The 12,062-nt window shown below is 49.6% G+C and overlaps 1 protein-coding gene across 1 annotated transcript in view; it reads left to right on the forward strand.

Annotated features, from left to right (window-relative positions):
- Positions 1-12,062, forward strand: part of ANTXR1 (ANTXR cell adhesion molecule 1) — a 217,767-nt gene that overhangs the window by 202,482 nt on the left and 3,223 nt on the right. The gene's annotated exons all lie outside the window — the stretch shown is intronic.

The raw sequence follows: 12,062 nt of genomic DNA on the forward strand, positions 1-12,062 counted from the left end.
ATTTCCTGTGGGGATCCCACCTTCAGCTAAGCCTGTCCTCCTTTCTCTCTTTGCTTTTGTCTCTGTCTCTGGCCCACTTCGCCTGTTACTCATGAGAAGGGGCAGCCCATGTTGAAAGGGGCTGTGGGTGTGCGCCTTCAGCCTTGCCCCTGCGCCGCATGGCTTCTCCCAGCCCCGCCCTAGCCCAGTGTTGGGGGCTTGGAGAGGTGGGGGGCCCTTTGCACATGCACGCCGTGTGTGGAGGCTTCCCTGGGTCATGGGGCCCTGCGTGATGGAGGCGCATGCGAGGAGGTTTCCCCACCTCAGATCTTCACACTAATGTATGGGCAGGAGGAGCCGCATGACTTAGGTGCAGAGCTGGAGGCACATCAGCCCCTTTCAGCACCATTTCCTCTTTGGGGCCATTTTGTGGCCGGGCATGCCCCACAGCCATCTCCTGGTGGCAGCCATTTTGTGGTGGTGTTTGCGGCACTTCACAAAATTCCAAACATCTCCACAGGCCACAAAAGGTTTGGGGACCTTTGTTTTAAGGTCACATTTCAGTGCCATCTCTTAGGTGTTTTATTCTTGGAGCTGTCAGTACTTTCACGTGACAACCCCTCTGCTCTTAAATATTTATTGTATTGAATGTTGATCTTTGTGTCCCTTTAATGCTGTGAGCTACTCTGAAAACCTTTAAAGTAACGAAGTGAAATATAATCCCTTGTAATTAAAAATAATGATCAGTTTTATATTAGTTTAATGTATGACTGTGGAACCAGTTTGTGCTCTGGTTTACATTTGACCTTAGTCTGTGGGAGAAGCACCTTCAGATTTCTACTGTAAAATCTCTTGTAACCACAGGCAATGCTTTCTTTTCCCCCAAACCTACCAAAACTCAGTCTTCTGTCTGTGTGAGTGAGTATTGGAGCAGATCCTAAAACAGCAGCAACTGCAGCTTTCTTTGAACAGTTTAAAGGGTGAAAGGGCAACTGTGTGGGTTTCGCACAAGAGGGCCTAGATTAATTTCTTTGGAGATTCTAAGCCCTGGCCCCTTCTTGTTTCCTCTTTCAATTATTTGGTGCTTCCATTCGCTGTTGTACATGGCGGTTAATCCCTTCCATGTCACGTTTTGTGTTGCAAAGTTTGAAGCATGCAAAATAAGGGAAGGGACAGAGCTGTGTGGCAGAGCGTGTGTTTCTCATGCTGAGGGTCCTGGGTTCTGGCCCCAGCATCTGAAGGGAGAGCTGGGGAAAGACCCCTGTCCAAACGCCCAGAGAGCCACTGCCTGTCAGTATAGAGAGTACTGAGTCAGTTGAACCAATGTTGTGACATGGAATAGTGTAGCTACTTTACAGGGGGCAGGCCTGTATCGGAAGGGCTGTTCGCTAGTCCAAGTACTGTTTAAACATCAAGAACCAGCACAAGGGAGAGCAGAGCAGGGGCCAGGGAGTTGCCCATCAGCGGTGAGCGCCTGGACGGCACACTGAGCAGGGCACACAGGTCACCTGGTCACAGGCTTCCCCGCCATTTCTGTTTAAATGACAGTAAGAATTTCTAAAACTTCATCTGTACATATAAATGAGGATATACAAATTTCATGCACATCTCTGCCATATTCTGTCCTTCTTTTTTCACAATGCATTTCCTCGTTTTTGGCGATGTGTAAGTGGCTACCCTAGTAAGGCAGCTTCCTATGTTCCTAAAATATTGTGTTATCCCAGTAAGTCAGTCAGAAATCAGTCAGGAATCTCAGCTGACAATTCTTCGCTAGGGACCTTTAAACCTAATCACGGGACTACCATTCTCAAGGCTTCTGAAGAGAAGGGCTGACTATGGACCTTAAGTATGTAGCATTGCTCTAGTCTAGCATTCCCCAACCTGGTACCCTCCAGATGTGTTGGACTACAACTCCCAGCATTCCCCAGCCAGCCACGCTGTAGTCCAACACAGTGATCTAATCCTGTAGCGTAAGCGTCTGGATGGCATATGGGAGGGTCTGGCCTCCCTCCAAATCACGCATCTGCTGAAGTAATAGAGGAGCTGGGATTAATTTGGTGCGCATCTTGATGCTTCCTGGTCTTCTGATGTAGCTGCTGCAGTTTGCTTAGACAAGGGAGCTGAGCTGTTCCGATATTACAGGATTAGCTAACTCATAGGCTTGTTTGTGGTCGCTCTCCAGCGAGCACAAACCGCTTGCGTTGCTGCGTCCCATCCCGTTATCAGATTGTTCAGTGCAGCCCAGACTCACGGTTTGTTTTAACATTCAGCTTGTGGGTTGAAAAGCAGCCCTTTTCTCCTTAGGTCAGCTTTTTGTGGTCATTTGGAGCACTCTTCAATAACATTCCTGTGCTCTCGTGCAGAACAGCATAATAATTTCCCCCAGACTTTGATCATTTTATCCAACAGTTCGTTCCCTGGAAGTGTAGGGTTTTTTTGTATCTACGAAGAAGAGCAGAGTGGTAACCATAGCAGTGCTCAAAGGGGGATGGGATGGAGAGGGACGCCATGCCATTTCTTTTCAGGTGGACTTAGAACCATCCCACTTCTTTTCAATGGATGCAACTAAGTCTGGCCTAATTAACCCATGTCCTTTTTCTCCCCCTTGGAGCACTGGACCAGCCTTCCCCCCAGCCTCGCGTTTCCCTAAATAGTAAATTACTATTTTACAGGCTCGGAAGGCATGGGACTTAGCAAATGTACTACTTACTCCTTTGAACAAAAATTCTAACGTGGTAGAAATGGCAGATCAGCTCCAATAGCAGACCTTGTCCACTCATTCTTTCCTATACAACACTGCTTGATCTTGCCTAAAGATCTTCCTTTCCAATTCATTCTTTCAGCCCCTCTGTTTCTCTGGGCTTGCTGTCAGCTACTCGGCCACAGGAACATAGGAAGCTGCCTTATACTGAGCCTGACCATTCATCCATCTAGCCCAGTACTGTCAACACTGACTGGCAGTTTCCAAAAGAAAACACAATCAAATCTATAGACTACTATACTTCCTATAACTGGTAGTATAGGTAGTTTCTTCTTTGTGATCCCTGTGCATCACACACACTGTGCACCTGTGTGGAGCTTGTATCAGGAAACTCCTAAAGCTGAGAAGTTTTAGGCGGAACTCTTCCCCCACCGTCCAGTGCCAATATCCCCGGCGGGTTCCTGCCTCTCCGCTCAGTTCTCTTTCGACCGCCAGTGCGTGCACCTTGTGGGGAACTTCTCTCTGTGCATTGGTTTACTAATTGTAGTTTTCTGATGAAAAAGCTGAGATTTTATTCAATCTTTTTCTCTTACTATCATCTTTCCGTCTTTTTCTACATTTTTGGTTTTATTTTGTTTATTTTTGCATCTTTCACAATTGCCCCGAGGGCATGTGGCCCTCTGGGCGCCTTCCAAGAAGTGAACCTGTTGCGGGGCAACGTTATCCCCACAAAGACGGACGTAATTTGTGCCTGTTTTGCCTGGGAGACAGGCACGTTGCTGGAACTTGTCAACACTGCAATGCCTTCTCAAAGCAGGCAAGGAAAAATCACTCTGATCTGCTGAAAGCCACGTTGGGGAAGAGAGCAGTGGCGTCCATTAAGAGCCGTTATGAGAAAATGGCAGCGGCTGTTGCTGCACCACAACCGGTGGTTTTAGAGCCTGTAGCGTTGGGACCCAAATCCCCCCAACGTCATGTTTGGCCAGGCACGCAAGACCCCCAACACCTGGTCGGTCTTTGGTGCTGATGCTCACAAAAAGACTTCCAAAGAAAGAAAAAAGTTCTTCTACCGTTCCATCTTCTGAACATACTAAAAAGGCTCATGATCACTCGGGATCAGTGAAGGACCCGCATGCCATTCCTTCAGCTCCTCAGGTTCAGCCGCTGTCTGACTCACCACCAGACACACCATGGCGAGATGAGCCTCCTGCTTCTGTCTTGACAGCGCCTCGGGATCGACAACCCATGATGGTGATGCCGTTGGCACCAGCGCCTGTACCGACACTGCTGCTCCTGTCGTCACCAATGCCAATGGTGTCCGTCCCACAAAGAGAACCCCTCCTCTTCACATCGGCATCGGAGAGTGAGATCAGGGAGTCGTCACGTCTGGGGCCTCCACCTCGCCCGCCGTGGCCCAGAGATGACTATTATGATCCCAGATGGGGTAGGTGTCAGCAGTCGCCTGAATCTGCGTACTCCAGGGTGTTGTCTCACAGAACACAGAGACTGGCATTGGTCCTGGGAGCATTCCCGGTCCCCACACTCGTATCGAGGAAGGCATCCTTCTCACTGTAGGCAAGTCAGGCCAATGTAATGATCTGAATATGATGACGACTCTGTAGGGCACTATCGTCGTTTGCCTGAGCACCCAATCTGGGAGGAAAGTCGACTCCAAATCTGGCTGTCAGCTACCGTATCAAAGCCACCAGATCAACCGCTATATCTTTGCAGCCCCTTCCACAGGTCCTGCCTCCTCCTGTGTATAGGTCTCCTCTGACTCTGCCTTGGTTACCACTGCAGCGAAGTTTGGTACAAACTTTGTTTCAAACTCAGCTGTCTGTCCCGGCTGTGACATCAATGCCCCAACCTGCCACACAACCAACAGTGCAGCCACGCTTGTCTAAGAGGGGTATGTATTATCTCTACTTCCAAGTCTTCATGTCCACTCTCAATATCCTCGCAGATAAAATGGTCGGTAGCAATGAGGCTACCTCTCCTTCTCAGGATTTGGGCCAATTCACTGACCAAATCCTCAGAATGGAACAGGCTCTGGGACTTGAAATGCAACAGGCCATCCTGTCCATCCAGGACTTGGTCTTCGATGCCATAAATGCAGAATCTTATAAGCCAGTGGCTATTCCTTTGCTGCTTACTCTCAATGAGACCATCAGACAATCATGGAGTGCCCTCTCCACGGTGCCACCAATATCGAAGCGCCTGGAGGGTATGTACTGCCTGCAGGACACCAATGCAGAGTACTTGTTCAAGCATCCTTCACTCAATTCCATGGTGGTCAAGGCAGCACAAGGCAAGTCAAAGAAGGCACATTCCTCTCCAATCCACAAAGAAGGGAGAAGCTAGATCTGCTGAGCAGGAGACTTCACTCGTCTGCTTCAATGGGCCTGAAGATCACTCACTATCAAGCAGTGATTGCAGGTTACCAATTGCTGTTGTGGGACAAAGTGGGCAAGCTCCTGGCCATTTGCCTGATGATAAAAAAAGAGGTGGGTTGTCTTTTTGAACTGAAACATTGAAGTTGCTGAGGCAACAGATTGAAGTTGCTGAGGCAACATCTTGCCATCAGACAGATTGTAAGTCTAAGGTCCTGGTGAGTTTAATTGCCCTTCGACGCCATGCTTGGCCTCAGTCTTTTTGACTTCCACAAGAGACAAGCACAAGAATAGAAGACCTGCCATTCGATGGGCAAGGCTTGTTCAATGCCAAGACAGACAAGGCATTGCATACTGTACAGAAAGCTAGTACCACAGCCTGTCAAATGGGGTTCCTCCCACAACAACAACAGCAGCCTAGACATTGTCGCTGGTTCCAGTCTTTGGACCCTTAATACCTGCCCTACAACACCGGCCTGTATCAGCAGCAACAGCAATGATCACAGTCAAACCGGCAAGGAAGATCTTTCCAACAATCCCAATACCGTGATTACCGCAGAAAGCCAGACAGCAGCACCTTTGATTTGATGCCCTTTTCTCTCCCAATCTACCAACAAGTCTCCCATTTTCGGGACACGCCTATCAAACTACCATCTGAAATAGCAAGACATCACAACAGACTTATAGGTCCTGGCTATAGACTGGAGAAGATATAAGATCAAATTTGATGTCATGCCTCCACTTGGTACTGTGAAAGTGACCACTCCATCCTCAGTCCTTCTTGTTGTTGTTGTTCAGTCGTTAAGTTGTGTCCGACTTCGTGACCCCATGGACCATAACACACCAGGCCTTCCTGTCCTCCGCTCTCTTCCGGAGTGTGCTCAAGTTCATATTCATTGCATCGGTGATGCTATCTCATCCTCTGCCGTCCCCTTCTCCTTTTGCCTTCAATCTTTCCCAGCATCAGGGTCTTTTCCAGTGAATTTTCTCTTCGCATTAGGTGGCCAAAATATTTCAGCTTCAGTACCTGTCCTTCCAATGAGCAGTTAGGATTGATTTCCTTTAGGATGGACTGATTTGACCTCCTTGCAGTCCAGGGAACTCGTAAGAGTCTTCTCCAGCACCACAGTTCGAAAGCATCAATTCTTCTGCGCTTAGCCTTCCTTATAGTCCAGCTCTCACAGCCATACATTACTACTGGTGCAAACCCTCGTTGACAAGGGAGCAATCCAGCTGGTCCTACGCAGCCAACTAGTGGACGGTTTTTATTCCAGGTACTTCACGGTACTGAAAAGGGATGGCAGCCTTCAACTGATTAGGATGTCTGGTAACTCACCAAGTTCATCTTGCTCCCAAAATTCAGCATGGTTACTGTGGCATCTGTTCTCCCACACCTCTCCCGAGGAGACTGGTTTGCCTCTGTCAACCTCAAAAACGCTGACTTCCACATCACCATGGAGCAGTGTCATCAGTGCTACTTTGCCATCGGTTCTAATGCCTACCAATTCAAAGTCCTACCCTTTGGTCTTGCCACCGCTCTGAGGGTATTTACAAAGTGCATCGCGGTCATGGGTGCCTATCTTTGGTTTCAGAGCATAGAAGTTTACCCTTACATTGATGATTGGCTCTTGGTGGCGTCAACAAGGTCTCAGCTCCTATGGTCGATAGAGGTGACCTGCAATCTCCTCAAAGGTCTAGGACTGTACACCAACATGGAAAAGTCTCACCTTGTGCTTACTCAGAGCATAATATTCATAGGGGCTTTACTGGATTCCAAAGTGGGACGGGCTTTCCTACCTGACACCAGACTGAAAACACTAGTCACTTTTGCCTCAGACATGCTGTCAAACAAATCTACCACAGCTTACAAGATCCAACGCTTACTTGAGTTTACGGCTGCAATGATGGCTGTCTTTTGCTATGCACGATTGTGGATGAGACCCCTACAAAACTGGTATAGCTGCAATTTCAACAATGAGCTTGATGATCACCAGACTGAGCTGACACTCCCATCCGGCATCAAGGACTCCCTGCAAGGGTGGTCAGTACCAACCATCTTGGATTGGGGGCTTCTGTTCCTCCAACCATCCTCATCTGTGGTGTTGACAACAGATGCATCCCTTTCAGGATGGGGAGCTCATTGCCAGGCACTAACAGTGCATGGTAGGTGGTCCACCAGCGAAGCCACTCAGCATATAAATCTTCTGGAGCTAAGAACAGTGGACAAAGCACTTCATGCTTTCAAGCTGGACCTGACAGGCAGGCAGGTCCAGGCAACATCAGACAACACCACTGTGATTGTGTACCTTATCAAGCAAGGAGGTACTGGGTCGCTTCCACTCTTAGCCCTTACGCTCAATCTCTTCAACTGGTGAATACTGCATGGAATAGGTTTGGTGGCTATTCATGTAGCAGGTGCGGACAATGTACTGGACAACCAACTCAGTCGGACAATGCTGGCCGCCCACAAATGGGAGATGGACAGGTCTGCTCTGAGCACTCTCTTCAGGTGTTGGGAACGCCAGAGGGCAACCTATTTGCCACTGCGAACAATGCCAACTGCCACATTGTCTGAACCAGAGCAGGACAGGGTCCAGGCTCAGTGGGGGATGCCTTTGCTTTTCAATGGGCAGGAATGCTGCTTCACATTTTTCCTCCCTTCCCATTAATGACCAGAGTCCTGGCAAAGATTGCGATGAATAGTACCAACTGCGTACTAGTAACACCGTGGTGGCCACGCTAGCCTTGCTTTGCTCCTCCAATGCTGATGGCACAGGGTCAGAGCTGACAGCTCCCTTCCATCCCATCTCTCCTCACCAGGGGGGATGGTTGGATTTGACACCCAGATCTGTTGACTCTCCGCTGTGGATGATGGGTGACTGACAAACCTGCAGCCCTGGCCGGGGTGCAGGGAATACTAGATGCTCCGTGTAAGCCTTCCACACAGCGCTCCTGCTCGAGGAAGTGGACTGCCTTCGTGGCGTTTGCTCGTCAACAGAGTTTCCACCCAAGATGGTTCTCCTTGTATCAGATCCTCCAGTTCCTCCTCCCCCTTTTTGAGAAAGGACTCAAACTCTCTTCCCTCAGCGTTTACCTGAGGGAGAGTTTCAGCATTTCATCCTCCAGCTGAGAGATTTTCAGTCTTCTCGCATCTGGCAGCGAAAAGATTTCTAAAAAGGATCAGGAATTTGGCATCTCCAGTCTACGGTACCAAGCCGTTCTGTTATGCTAAAAGCACTTTCACTGAAAGCCTTTGAGCCGCTCACTCCTCCGGACCTGTGTTTCCTTTCCTGGAAGGTGGCATTTCTGGTGGCCATGACATCTGCACGTTGTGCCAGAGAGCTGTGTGTGCTCAGGGTAGACCAGCCATATCTCAGTTTTCATCGAGATAAATTGGTGCTTCAACCTGATCCTGCGTTTCTGCTCAAAGTTGTTTCAGAGTTTCATTTGAATCAGGACGTTGTGTTGCCTGATCTCTTTGCCTCCCCATGTACACCTTTGGGGTTGACCCTACACACACTCAGTGTGCACTGTGCCCTGGCCTTTTACAAGGCGAGAACTGAACAATTTCACTTGTCACCTCCTCTCTTTGTCTGCTATGGCAGCAGGCAGAAGGGCCACCCTCTGTCCACTCAGCGCCCTTGCGTCATGGATCGTTAAGCCTGTCAAACTGTCATACGAGCTGGCTGGGCTCATGGGCTTGAACCGTCTGTCCCAGTTACAGCTCACTCTACGCGTGCGGTAGCGATGCCTGTCGCATTCAGCAGAGGCGTCTCCATCCTGGAACTGGGCTGCGCAAGCCACCTGGTCGATACCGCCCACTTTTGTGAAGCACCACATATTGGACACCTGGGCGAGAGCTGACTGTGCCTTTGGTTGTGCCATCCTGTCCTCTATATTGCAGGGTACTGATCCACCTCTGCTGTAAGTTAGCTCACCCATATGTGTGTTGCACATAGACCACGAAGAAGGAAGACAGGTTGCTACCTGTAACAGTAGGTCTCTGAGTGGTCATTGTGCATTCATACAACCCACCCACCATCCCCACTCGGGTGTCATACTCGAGTTTGATGTTGGGTACTGAATGTGTTTACTTCTCTTGGTTATGAGGCTGCAGTGTCAGTCTTAAGGAACTGAGGGGAGAGGTGGAAACTTGCTGAGAGTTGTGTACTGGATGGTGGAGGAGGGGTTCCTGCCTAAAATTCCTCAGCTTTAAAAGTTTCTCAATACGAGCTCTGCACAGGCACAGAGGCCCATACGTTTGATTGCACAGATGACCACTCAAAGAATCAGTCACAGGTAGCAGCCTGTCTATACTAGTAGTATATGGTATATTGACTCACCTGGGAGTAAGCCTCATTTAAATCAACAGAACTTACTTCTGAATAGACGTGTATAGGATTGTGCTGTGAATCTGTGAGTGGGGAGTGGATGCATCTTATCTTGAGTGCAAATGCATGTCCATGTGCATCATTTCTCACACAACAGCATTGAGGTCAATTGTGTTTTTCAGTTCTGTCTATATAAAATCTCATGTTAATCCCCAAGTATGAACTTAGCAATGGCTACTAGTCGTGGTGGCTGTATGCTGCCTCTACGTACCAGATGCTGGGGAACATGACCGAGGGGGCGGCATTGCAGTCAGTCGTTGTGGGCGTCCCACAGGCATCTGGTTGGCCACAGTGGGAAACAGGAAGCTAGACTAGTGAAGCCTTTGGTCTAACGCAGCAGAGTTCTGATGTTCTTATGGTCGATGCGTCAGCTCCCTCTACTCTCCCCGTCTCTCTCTGGGTGATCTTGTATTTGATGAAACAAGTGTGTTATGCCAGTGGCTTGAGATTTTTTTATGGGATTTTGTTCTGCAAAGGTAGAAATTATTAGAGGAAACTAAAACACCTTCGAGGACAACAAACAGTGACTTGGCACCATTTTTATAGACAACTAGAGATGCCTTTTGAGGCTGCGTGTGAGGATCAAGTTACTAATATTCAACCACATTCTGCACTTTTTTCCACCAAAGATGCCATACAAGGGATTGCTAATTGTCCCCACCCTATTGTTTCTAGACCATAAATGCCTATGAACATAACATAGGCCTTTCATCCGAGCCAAGAGGAAAACACCAACTTTAACTACATTTGTTCCACTGTTGTTGCGTTCCATCATAGAAACAGGATCCAGATTTTTAACATGGGAGAGATGGAGAAGAGAGAAGAGTGCTTGGTTCTCTCAGGCTTTAAATCTGCGTTCCCACACTGCACCTGTTTCTGGGGCAGATGTGGGGAGAGGCAGAGAAATAAAGGGGTTGATTATTTTTCTAGCTATGAAATTGCAGGCATGTGGCCTGGAGCTTTTCCTCTCCACACCAGGGCCTTAAAAGAAAAGCTCTGCCACTTTCCCAACCCCTGGTGGCTCCCCCCCCACACACACACACACTAAGCTTACCCGGTGTAGGGGCAGGCGCGAATGTGCCCAGAACTTTTCTTTGGGAGGGCATGTCACTGAGAGAAGCAGCGGCCCAGGCAGCTGCAACAGCCTCTCCTTGCTCCATCCCTGCTGCTGCCCACCCCGGCCACCCTCAAGCTCACCAGAGGGGCTGCCAGGTTGGTGCAGTGGGTGGACTGGAAGGCACCTTGCCCAGGGCCTCCTATAACCTGGAACCCCACCTTATATCTCCTGCATCTCAACTCATACTGCAGCTCTGTAGTTGCTGGAGACGTGGCAGGGGGTTGGGGGAAACCAACTACATGAAAACAGAATGAGATGCACATTGAGGCAGTATCCAGGTTTTAATGAAATCAACTTTGGTCTGTCAGGGACACACAAAGCAAGAAAAGCAGAGTATACCTAAAACCTTGCTTTTCGTGGGTCATGCAGCACTTGAAATCCCCATGCTTCCGGGCTGAGTGGGTGGAGCAGAACTGAACGTCATCCATCAGGTGGGTTCTGCTTAGCGAATGAGAGCGTTCCCAGCCCTGCCCACGCTTCCCTGCTCAGGGAAGGTTGGAAGCACTGAACTGAGCCCCCTTAGTTGAACCCCGCACCTCTTCCCTCTCATCCGCAGTTTGGAATGGTAAGAAGTTAAAAGATGAATGGGAGAAACAAGCTGCGAACTATGCAAGGATTAAATCCCCTACCATGGAGTCCCGACTGACTGGAAGAGCGCTACTGCGCTTTGATGGACAGAGAACGGAAGCTATAGTGAGAACAGCAGGCCGGCCCCTCACCCCTTTTCTCCTTGCCCCCTCCCTCCTCCTGTCTGCCCTTCCGTGGGGAATGAATGAATCAAAGGCTTCCCGGGCGGGGAGAGCGCGCTTCTGCATTGCTCCGAGGGGGCGGCCCAGCGTGATTGCTTGACTGGGGAAACGAATGACTCGGGCTGCTCTCGGAACGGACGCAGCAAACTGCTGCCTCCGTCTGAAGGGGCGGCCTGTGTCGGGAAGTGCCCTGGACGGCCCCACCCCTCGACCAGGGCGCTGCTGGGTCACAGCGCCATGCCCAGGGTTTGATGTGGGGGGACTGGGCACGCCTGCGGCAGAAGCACTCAGGAGCCGCTTTAAGGAAAAGCGCGCTACGAAGTCTTTCCCAAAATGTGCCTTTTCCCGGGGGAAGCGGCGGAGTGGCTGCGGATTTGCGACAGCATCATCTTGTCGCGAAGGACCCTGATGTGCTCGCCCTCTACATTAAGTCAGTGGTGCAGGTTGGCTCCTGGAGAGTTTGGCTTCCAAAGATGCATCAGCGCAAACCTTCGGAGGAGAGAGAAGCCCTGTTGGCTGTAATGCCGAGGTCCTGCTTGATTCCATCAGTTTAGAGCCCGTGTGGCAAGAGAGACGGACTGGCTTTTGAAGTGTGTCCTCCGGCTTTTGTAGCGTAGTTTTGCTCTGCTGTGCTCCGTCTGAGTCGATTTATACTTACCTGGGAGAAAGGCCATTGAACTCAATGGGCCTTCAGAGTAGTCATGCATAGAATTGTGCTGTAAAGGGTTAATTTTA

This window comes from Heloderma suspectum, chromosome 6 (genome assembly GCF_057233095.1).
Source record: "Heloderma suspectum isolate Gila_16-S chromosome 6, 16-S_ref, whole genome shotgun sequence".
NCBI lineage: Eukaryota > Metazoa > Chordata > Lepidosauria > Squamata > Helodermatidae > Heloderma > Heloderma suspectum.